A 12,119-nucleotide genomic window follows, 5' to 3' on the forward strand; every position below is an offset into this window, starting at 1 on the left:
GTTCAGCTCTCATGTTTGGTGAAAAGTGCATTAGAGGCAGAGTCTGGCTCACAATTATTTCATTTTAAAACTTTTGTCCTTTCATATAAATCTTACCCCTACCACTTCTATCTCATTTGTAAAATAGCATGCACTACCAGGATGGTGATTATTTTTGTTCCTATATTACAAGTAGTGTGAAACAGAGCACCTAGATTAGAAGCATAATGAAAGGAACGCTTAGGAGTTTGCCCCATGCAAAATAACTCAGATGGTGGTTCTCAAGAGCAAAGGATACAACTGTCCTACAAGTGCTACCAACTTCAGGGGTGTGACAATCCATAGGTTTTGTCATATTGGCATATCACCTGTATTGTTAATGTTCTTTTAACTTAAACTTTTTTTTTTCTTTTTGACTTAAACCAATTTATCCTAAAGGAAAATGATATCTTTTGCTCTAATTAGACAGAAAGAAACCCCAAAATGAAATGATAAGAATAACAACTGTATTATTAAATGATAATGATATTGTTGTGTACCTTGGGCTCTTAAACTGATGCCCCTCCTCTTTATACAAATATATATATTTGTGAGTACTAGAGAGGAGCTTAAGATATGGGGGTATCAAACTGAAATACTTTCATTGATGATAATTAGGAGGGTTGGAAGAGAAATGAAAAGAGCTTACCCACTGTCTGATGCTCTGTCATTTAATACTATTTGAACATACTACTAATTCCATGTAAATCTATATGCATTTTTAATCACTTATGATATTTAATACTATCTCAACACACATATAACATACCTAAATCACAGTTAACACTTTGGGATGCACTGACTTAGTAATTTTCCTTGTTCATGTGCAAAACATGTAGCAAATGCTTGATACATGTATGTTAAATATATGTTAAATCAAATCTGTACTGGTGATCTCCTTAGTACCATTGTTTGGCCAGATTACCTTTATAACCTTAATTGATGGCATCAGCCTTTCAATTCAAATGTGAAAGTTCCAAGCACAAAGTAAATACTTGGAAATAACTTATTGCTCAAAATTTGGATCTGTATGGACAAAACAAACAAGGTATAAATCTCCAACATCAAGCTAAATGGTAAAGATGGGGCTCCTGTTTACTTTGTGCTGTGCAGAGCAAAGAGATTTATATGCTGTTTCTATTTTTCCATTAGTATTTTAGGTAGGATATTGAACTAAAAAGTTTCACACAGATTTCAAAGGAGAAAAAAAAACCTACATATGTTGACCATAGTATCAATTTTATGGAAGAAGCTAGTGCTTCTTTATTGGCTCATCTGCTTAGAAAAGCTAGTCTTTTACTAACTAGAATTCATAGTTTAGACTTATATTTAAAATGACTATAGCACATGTTTGGTGTCAAACATTCAATTGTTATTCTTGTTGACATGAATTTATTTTTTTATATTCTGTCCTAATTTCATCCAGAAACATAAGGTTGCACCATGTTTTGAAGATAAAGAGGGCTCTGTACAGCAACAACAGAAATGTGTTTTACATATTAATACTGAGTTTCAAAAAACCCAGAGAGGCTGAATACAAGAAAACATGTCTTTGAGAATGATAAACGTCATTCTAATTCAGAAGCATTGTATAGCCATTGCAGACTTAATAAAGAAAAAGTATGGAACTTAAAATGCGAATGCACTATTCATATAGAATAACATGAGGGGAAAAACACATTGGGCAACCAGTAAGAAAAAAGGAAGAAAAAAGGAAACAATTTTGGAATGATACATACGGGTTAATTTTAGGAGACATTGTGCCCATATGTTTCAAGTTCTATATAAAAGTAAGATAATACCTTTATAAAAATAAAGCTGGACAGATTAGGGGAAGGGTCTTAAAACAAATCAAATACATTTGCCTGTGTATTTCACACTTCTAAATATCAAACTTATAAATTATGTAGCTAAGAAGTCATGAAATTGTTATAATGACAATTTTTATGACTTCATTAGTCCAAAATTATCTAATCATTATTCTGCCTGAATACAAGGAAATGGACTAATCAATGATCTTTCTGGCCATTTTCAGCTCTGTGATTCTACACAGATACAAGGAGAATCTGGAATGAAAAGAGAACAAAATCATAAGATGTTAAGGAAACCAATCATGTTCAAAGTAAAGATATTGGAAAAGTGATAGCTCTGTGCAAAATGTCTTATTAGATTTCCAGGTTATGTTTGACTAGATAGGCTCAAACACATTTAGGTGCTCCATTTTCTCAGAGAAGGGTGACAAGCTAATTTTATGCAGCTATCTCTATAGGGAAATCTTATCTTCAGGTAAGCCCTTATGTTTAATGGTCTCAAAAAAATGGACCAGAGAACCACTCAATGTGAAATCTTAGACTCATAAGACTGGACATAAATCGATTTTAGGGGCATTTTGAAGAGCTCTTCCTTTAATATTTCATCATTTACAACTCTTAGCCAAGTGATCAGTCTAATCCACTTAACAAATGTTTATTGTGTGTCCTGTGTATGTCAGATATAGTTTCAATGTCTGAAAATTTGTTTCTGCCTAACTAAACTATCTTATTTGGCACAATTCAGTTTATTAGAAAGTTCTTTCCTGTTTCATTGTTCTTGATTATGCCTTTGAAGCCATATAGGTGAAATCTACTTCCTCTTTCAGAGACACATACCAAAATTAAGGAAAACTTTCCTAACTTACCAGAAAAGAGTTCAGAACAGAGTATTTCCTTTTCTGTGCTCAAAAGTATTCTATATATGAGTGTGTGTGTATGTATTTTAAATATATACTAAGTATATATTAAATATATTAATTTAATAGTATATAAGATATATATCTGTATGTTTTAGTACTATGTTTAATGCTTTACAATACCAATCACAAAGATGCTATTTATTAATTACATGTGGCATTTCCAAGGTTCAATCTATGGGTCTATTTCCCCTTGGAATAGTCTCTTTCTTTATCTTGTATCTCAGTAGCCTCAGTACTATAAGTATCTCTCTCCAGACTTCCTGATTGAGCTCCAGGTGTGAGTTTCCTATTAACTACTGGTCATCTTAAGTTAAATGTCCCATAACCAACCACTTCAAACAAAATTTCCAAATCTCAACTTTTTTCCAACAGATTTGTATATCCTCCATCCCAGAAATTTGAGTCACCATCCACCCAATGTTCTAGGGAAGACTCCTTGAAGTGTCATATTTCCAATTAATTTCACCTCTTCATTATCTCTCAAATACAATCCCTTCTTTTGAGCACATCATTGTATTAGTTTGGACATCTGAAATCTCTCATCTACACTACTGGAAAACCCCAAATTTATTTTTTGACTCCTGTTTTTCCATCTCTAATCACATGCCATGCTGTTCTAAGAATATGCAAATTATGTCATTCCCCTTCTTAAGGTTCTTAAAATACTATATCTTGAATAGGATATGTAGTCATGTAACATATTTCTTCCCAATCCTCCCTTCTATATTTTGCACAAATTCTACTCCTTCCTAGCTCTATTCTAATTGAGAGTTCTACTTACCAAGTGTTGGTGAAATCTATAAAATCTTATTTATTTCTTTGTATTAAAGTCTGAGCTTCACATTATTCTTTACCTATACTCTTTGCATTGGAGCAGAAATTTCTGAGTGTATTGGTGTTATTTTCAGTTTCCTTGCCATATATGAATATGCTCAATTACTGGGAAATTTCATCATGTCCATTTCTTTTCAATTTTATATCTGCTGTCTTTCACCTTAAACAATGATCTCATGTGTACTCAGGAAGCAAGAGTAGATTGATGTCAATAGTTAGCACAAATATACCAAGACACTGTGTAAGTTCAAGCCTTTACTATTTTTCCTGAAGCTATTTGACACATCATAGTCATTATATGCATGTAAACCTATTGCTAGGAGCCTATGGGATTTGGAAAACATAGACATTAGACAAAGATAATTAACTACTAAAGGTATCATACTAAAAATTAAGCTTAGTGAGAAAGTGCATACTCATTTTTCTTTTGACTTTGTCATATTTTGATTTTATTGTTATTTAAAATGCTTTGCTATGAAAATTTTCAAACTTTCAAAAAAATAGGATTGATATCGTATGAACTTTTGTCTACAGGTGATAGTAGTCTATGTATGTCCTGTGGTTAGTCATTTAACCTGTGTACCACCTTTTCACCTGGGCTCTCCAGACAGAATTCCAATAACATCCCTTCAGAGCTCTTAGACGTGATTTAAAAATTAAAGCTTCTGCTGAAGATGCTAAATACAATTTACATTTAAATACAAATACAATTTGGATTTAATGGGAGAATTGGGGCATGTAAATACAGCAATCAGAGCAAGAGAGCAATATGTTGACTGTGTTTTATTGACGAGAACAGGGAACTGGGAATCTGGGTTGCAGAATTATATTCTCAGTTCTTTTACTTTTTGCTGTTATCAGGAGGAACACACTTTACCTGTCTCAGTTTACTCATCTGAAAAGAAAAGCTGCCTTTTTTCCCCCTGACATGAGCCTCCACTAGATTATTAAAGCTGTCTAAACTTTTTGAAAAATATAAACAAGAGATATACAATTTAAAAATAAATATTATATGACTCATACAGTTGTTTTTTTAACTAGAATGCTCAGTTTCCACAGCTGAGATAAATGATATAAAGCCACTTAATATGAGTTGTCAGATAGAGTGTCATGTCCAGATGGTTTAAGGACTTCGTTGTGTGAATGTTCACAGGCCATGGGTCAAGGCTAATAAACAGGAGTCATCTCAGGAGAAAGATGTTGTGGCCACAAGTGTCCTACACCCCACTGACAAAGAGCTCTCTCTTTTGTCAAATTTTAGACTCCTTGGAGCCCTCTTTTTGACTAAGTCACCCTTGGACCCTGTCTTTGGCCTACTTAGTCCAGTTTAGGCAAGAATCTTGTTACTTTAGGGCAATTCCCCCACTTTTACAGATCATCCTCAACATATGATCAAATTCCTCATCCCTCACCCCTGATTTCATTAAGTTGGTTTAGCAAGAACTCTCCTTACCTGTGGTGTCTCCTCTTAGTAATTTTCTATCCACTATTCCCCTCATCCTGATCCCTGGCTATAAATTCCCAGCAGTCTTTGAATTATTCATAGTTGAGCCCTATCTCTCTCCCCATTACAATGGCCTTGGGACTTATTGCAATAGTCCTAAATAAAGTCCTCCTTATCATTTTAGCAGGTGTCAGAATAAATCTTTCTTTAACATCACCAACTCTCACACACACAAGGTGATGAGCCCTTGAGTCCCAAGGAAATTAAGTGTAAGAAAGCCCAGATACTGAAAAACCTTTAGGAAGATCAATAAACAGCAAACTGTGGGAAAAGCCAATTATTAATAGCTATATAGAGAGAGTAATAGTGTAACAGATAATTGTCCAGGCCAGCAGCCTGTGTCACTGGTCAGATCACAATACTGTTCCTCCAAACCTTTTGAGTCATGTTTACTCGAAATAAGAACCAGAGGAGAGGGGATTTCTGGATAGCTCCCAACTGGCGTTAGTCTTTCTTCTTTCTTGTGAGGCTGGGTTCCCCTAATTGGCTGTTGTGTACCAAAGTTCTGTTCCACCATTACCGGCACTATTGCTCTGGTGTCTGTCAGTTGGTGCTGTCCCAGACTTGGACAGGAAGCCAAAACCAAATAGGAAAGGGTTCTGAGACACCTGTGTGGGACAGGACTACTTCTGACCTCAGCCCTTTGTTCCCACTCCAGGTGCTTCTGTGCCTGGCAGTCCCTACCCCTTCCCCTGTTTTATTCTTTTCCTCTCCAAATTCCTACAGCCATGGAAGACCTCCAGTCAGGTCGTACCTCTCTGTCCTTGCATTGGGATAGAGTTAGTAATCCACAACCTGCTTCTCTCCATCCTGCCCTTGCCTAAACTGAGAAGCCATTCCTTCTGCCTTTCTCTGAGATGTCATCAACCACTTGGCTTTGTGTATCCTCCTGGTCCTGGTGCCCCCTGACCCTCTTTTAATAAAAGCCCAGACCTCCTCCCTTACCTTCAGCAGAGTCACACTGTTGTTTGTTTGGTCTTTGGTGTAGCTATGGGATTACTGACCACAAAAGGACTGGAAAGGGATCATGGAGGTTATCTAGTCCATATTCCCCATTTGGTATCTGATCACTCCAGTGTACCCAGAGCCAATCTCTACTTCCCAACCTCCATTCATAAGAAATTCACCTGTACCTAGAAAGCTTTGCTTATTTAGGGGCAAGTAGAAGTCCTTACACTGAGGAACTGAAAGGGAGACTTTGGCCTTAAAACAAAGAAATAACAGAAAAGATCCAGGTTAAGATCCATAGAAAGGCATCTGATTTCTTAGTTTAACCACATAATTCTTAGTAATTAATTTTAAAATTAAAAAATAAATCAAATCTGTTGTATGTCAGTTTCTAATATATTAGATGTGACCAATAATGACTTGCCTTGACTGCCTCATATGGTTGTCATGAAAACCTAATGAAATAATGTACAGCAGACTCCCACTTGAGCCCAAATTGGGCCCAGTGCCAGGGTTACGCTGAGCATGCCTTCTGAGTTGATGGGGGCCTGCTCAAAAAAAATCTATGTATTGGCATTAGTGTCCCATTAGGTGGAAGAAGAAAGGAGGAAAATGTAGCATAAAATTGTTTTATGGCAAAGCATCCTCTCCACTTCCATGGGTAACGTAGCACGCCTCTGGCACCTCACCGGTCAGCGTGGGTATTAGTACTGTCATGGTGAACAGAGGCGCCATGAAGCACTTCCAAAGTAGACTGGAGAACAGAGAACATCAACAAAACAACTGGAACAGATGAGAAAGAAAACAATGGACATCTTCTGATAACAGCAAGTGACATGCAATATTGTGCAACGTTGTGAGACAAGATCAAACACCTCCTAGTGACTCCCAGGAACAGCAATGACAGAGGTGCTGCCAGTGCATGTGCAAATGGGGCCAAGATGCCACCACGATTGGTTTTTAATGTTAATATAACTTATTTGAATTCAGGGAAGAAAAGATAGACTATTTATATGAAAGTGCTTTGCAAACTACAAAGTCCTATGTGAAGGTAATGTAATACTATGCTTTTAAAATGAGTAAAACCTCTGGGCATGTCTTTTCTATTATACATGCATAATTTAAAAAAATATATAAGCCTATCAGCTTCATGACACTAACGTGCAAATCTGAACCATTATTGAAAAATAGAGAACATAGGTTGCTTTACTTTTCTCCTGACCAGGCTTCTATCTATTTTTAGACATGTGCAGAAGTGCTGCTCTTGAATAGCTAATTAAAGAGCTAAGGGGGAAAGTCAATGTGGGGAAATTCTTTTGATTAACTTATATACTGCATTTATTTCCTCTGGAATAATCTGCATCATCCATAAAGCACACACTTAGCCAATGTTCTTTATCAAGCACCATGTCTGGAAAAGGAAGAGAGGCACAGGCACAAAAAACACCGAAGGATCCTTCCTTCCCTCTTAAGTAAATCTCTTTTGTCACCTGTGTTCAGTTCTATAATATAATCTTGGATGCCAACTGTCTGAAAGATGAATTTCCCATCAACTCCAGGATGCTGAACTTTGCCCAAAGTTAGAGCAAACATGTTTTATGTATGATCTTGAAGGCAAATGAATGCAAGGAGCAAAACCACCTAGACAGCACCTTTCCCACTTCTGCAGACTAATTATGGTCAGCTTCAACTGCTTTCCAGAATCCCAGTTCGGCTTTTAAACTAAGTCTGGCATGTGATGTCCCTGATGCATGGACACTTGCTTCCAGGATGCATGTGGCACTGGGCCCGGTTCTCTACAAAAGCCAGTCATTTTATCAACACTCTCAAACAGCAAACACACAAACAAATTGCTTAAGGAAGTCTGATACATGGAAGGCACTAAAAAACATTGATGATTAAGTTATTTAATTTATTTAACCCAACCCAGTGTTAAATGATGGGAATAAAGTAGCAAAGAAGACAAAATCCCTCACCTCATGGAAGTTACATGCACAATACATGCATAAGCAAATAAAGATTGTACATTTAGATAGGGTCAGATTCTATTAAAAAGCAATGCAGATTAATTAAGGTGGTTAGTGAGTATGAGAAGGTACCTTACCGAGTATGATGAAGTATGAATCATGTGAAAACCTGAGACAGAGCCCAGGCAGGGAGAATAGCACATGTAAAGGCCTTGAAGGATGCATGAGGAATGGCAAGTCAGGACAGCTGGGGCAAGGGCGTGCAGAGACAGGCAAGTCCCAGGGACAAGCGAGGACTCTGGATGACTTTGTAGGCCCTGATCAAAATTTTGGCTGTATCAGAATGGGAACAGAAGTCATTAGGAAGAGGGCTTTTAGCAGGAAAATGGTACAAACTGATCTGTGTTTGGAGATCGCTCTGATGGCAACATGGAGAACAGACAGTACTAGGAAGGAACAGAAGCAGGTAGACAGGTCAGAGGGTTGTTGAATGACTGAATGAACCGGAGGGAAGTCAGCCTAAATTCTGACGAGAGTTTTTGTTTTATTTTATTTTTTTTTATTTTAAGTATAAATGCAAGGACTATGGTTTTGTATAACTTTTTTTGAGATTCCTTTTTAAAGAAGTCTGTTGCTAGGGAGGTTGCCAAGGAGACCATGCAAAGCCTGGAAGATAAGTGACTTCAGTATTTTGTGCAGACTAATTTAAATATCAGAGAGGTGGAGCCAGGAGTGGTTTAATCCCCCAAAGGAGAAAAATGCGTGAGTTAGAAAAGGTCAGTGATGGGGCTTGCATGTCTCTGTGTATGTGTGTTCCAGCCACTCCTCGCAGAAAGATAATTAGTGGCGGGCCTCGAGGGACTAACTGAAGAATTTGTTTAGAAAGGAGATGTAACTCTTGATTCAAGAAAAGTTAGAACTAGCTAAGATCCTACTGGCTCATCCAAAAAAAGCCAATAAGAATAGTAAGATTGACTCATTTAAAGAAAAGATCAAAAAGTAGTAATAGAACTGTTTCTCACTGGAGATGGTTTAGTGTGGTATAAGAGCAGAGCTAGCCTTTAAAGTTAGGCAAAAATTGAGCAGCCACTTAAAAGTCATGAGTACTTGGGAAAGTTCCTTGAATCTTTACAGCTTTGGTATTCTTCATTGTAAAATGCAGGGAAAGAATTCATCTTGCTAACTGTGGCTGAGAAGTTCGGTCGTCTACCTCTCTGTCACAGCCAGAACCCATGGGCAGACAGCTGCCCAGTTGGGGCCTGTGTTTCTCAGCCCTTTCTGACTCCTTTCCTCTATCTCCCCACCACCTCCTTGCTTTGAGGTTTGGCCACGGGAGTTCTTCTGGCTAATGGAATATGTGTATGTCATTTCCCAGGCAGTTTTTAAGAAGCAATTGTGCTACTACACACACTCTAGGGCTGAGGTCCCCAACCCGAGGCTGGAGACTGGTACCAGTTGGTAGTCTGTTAGGAACTGGGTGCTGTGGCCCCCGAAGTTTCACCCTTCCCCCACCCATCCGTGGAAAAATTGTCTTCCATGAAACTTAGGAAGTGTGGGGGGCCCACAGCAGGAGGTGAGCTGCAGGCCAGTGAGCGGAGGTCGCTCTATGTACAGCCACACCTCATCTTGCATCACCACCTGAGTTCTGCGTCCTACCCACCCCCACCTTGTCTGTGGAAAATTGTCTTCCATGAAACCAGTCCCTGGTGCCAAAAACGTTTTGGACCACTGCTCTAGGGGATAGAAGAGCCACCAGTTGGAAGGAGCCTGCGTTCTAGAATCACTGCATGGAATAAAGAACATCACTTAATGGGATCAAATACTGGACAGTTAAATGTATGGAAATAAACTTTTATCATGGTAAGCTACTAAGATTTGCTGGTTATTTTTATTGTGGCTTATATTACCATAACCAATATTTATGCTTATTGTGAACATTGCAAGTAATGTATAGACTCATCAGGCAATGAGTATTTGATAAATTAAACCACAATCAGTATTAGTTGTGTTACCTTGGGCAGGTTACTTAACCTGAGTCTCAATTTGCTCATATGTGGACATCTTCCCTAAATATTTTCTACTCCATTCTGAACATCCCCAATTCTGCCCATCATTTTTCAAGTTAAATCTTTCATCACCTTTGTCTTTTCCAGAAGCTCTTGGGTTGGTCAATGCCCTTATTTTTTTTTTCCCATTAAATTCTTATTTTTTTAATTTTAATTTTTTTATTTTAGCATACTACGAGGGTACAAATGTTTAGGTTACTTATATTACCTTTGCCCCACGTGAGTCACAGCTTCTTAAAGTAAACCACTCAGAATTAAATGCATTATCATAGACAGGTCTAAAAAGGTGGTACCATAACCTTGCTTGTTTTGAATACTGGACTTATGTTGTAATTAAAGATTATAAAAATAGGTAAAACTAGTGTCTCTCTAATTATTAAGATAATAATGAGGTGATGTGTATAAGTGAGTCTACACCTTCATTCTATATTGATGTCATCATATTCTGGGACTTAAATTTGAATTTTATTGTGTTTGTTTTTACTAGTTGTTTCATGGTGGGTGTGACACATCACATTGACTATTTCTCTCAACTTTGTGTTTTTTCCAAATCTGATGTGCATGGCACCTATATCTTTTTCCAAGCCATTGTCAAAATGCTGAACCAAAAAGGCTACTTATATCATGTTTTCTTCTGGAGGACAGTTTTAAATAGATAAATAAATATCAAGGTTTTAAATATCTATTTCAAAGTAGCAATCAATCATCTTTATTATCAGGAAATAATTTTTAATACATTTGTTAACTTCTATTTTTTATATTCCTAGATAATTTTAATCTCTTGTTTACCTATTCACAATTAATTCAATACTCAGGGCTCATTTATTCAAGAAGCCGATGCATTCAACAAATAGTTAACACAGCAGTTCTCAAAGGGACAGTCTCATTTTCAAACAGGCATTTTAAAATTTTGAGTGTTTTTGGTTGTCACAAGGATTAGGAGAACCTCCTGGCATTTAGTGTGTAAGAATAGCCAGGGATGTTACACATTTTGCAATGCCCAGGCCTGTCCTGCACATTGAAGAACTGTTCCACATCTAGAAATTATCAAATATCCTGGAGGTTCATGTTGATGAATAATCTCTATATAATACTATGTAATATCTGAGCCTAGATTCTAACTATCTTACATATAAACACAAATATAAATATATATATATATTTTTTTGCTCCATGTTAATTACATAGAACTTTTCAGAAATGTCATCATGTTAATCAATGATTAAAGTACTTGGTTTGTTAATCTATCAAGATTTGTTCATTCTTTTGAAAAAAGTATGTCATAGGTCACAGCTATCTTTATGAAATTTAAGTTACCAATACAGTACTTCTGTCTCATTCTGTATTTTTATTGTTGCATTCACACTGAGTCTCTCTCTCTCTCTCTCTCTCTCTCTCTCTCTCTCTATATATATATATACACATACACACACACACACACACACACACACACACACACACACATACACACATTGAGTCTACGTATTTGCCTGTATTTCGATTAACAAAGATTTAAAAAAGTCAACAAGATTTAGAGGAATGTTTTCTCTTTTCTCTTAAAACTAAATATATCTTTTATAAAGTAGGTACAGGTGTCATATCTTATTATGCCTTCTAGTGTACTTGTGCCTGACCCTTTACATAATGAAATTTATATTATTTTATTATAAATTGATGGCTTATTTTTTCTTTTTATTAGAATTAGGACATAATATGGATTTTTTTTAATTTAAAAAATGTGAGTAGGTAAGTGTACTAATCAGCTTGGGCTACCACAACAAAATACCATAGACTGTGTGGTTTAACACAGAAATTTATTTTCTCACAGTTCTGGAGGCTGAGGTCTGAGATGAAAGTGCCAGTATTGTCACATTCTGGTGAGGGCCCTCTTCCTGGTTTTCAGACTGCTGACTTCTCATTGTGTCCTTATGTGGCAAAAGAGAGAGAGAGAGAGAGAGAGAGAGAGGGAGAGATTTTCTTTCCTTATAAGGCCACAGTCCTATTGGATTAGGGCTCCACCCTTATGACCTCATTTAACCTTAATTACTTCC

This window comes from Lemur catta, chromosome 3 (assembly GCF_020740605.2).
Source record: "Lemur catta isolate mLemCat1 chromosome 3, mLemCat1.pri, whole genome shotgun sequence".
Taxonomy (NCBI): domain Eukaryota; kingdom Metazoa; phylum Chordata; class Mammalia; order Primates; family Lemuridae; genus Lemur; species Lemur catta.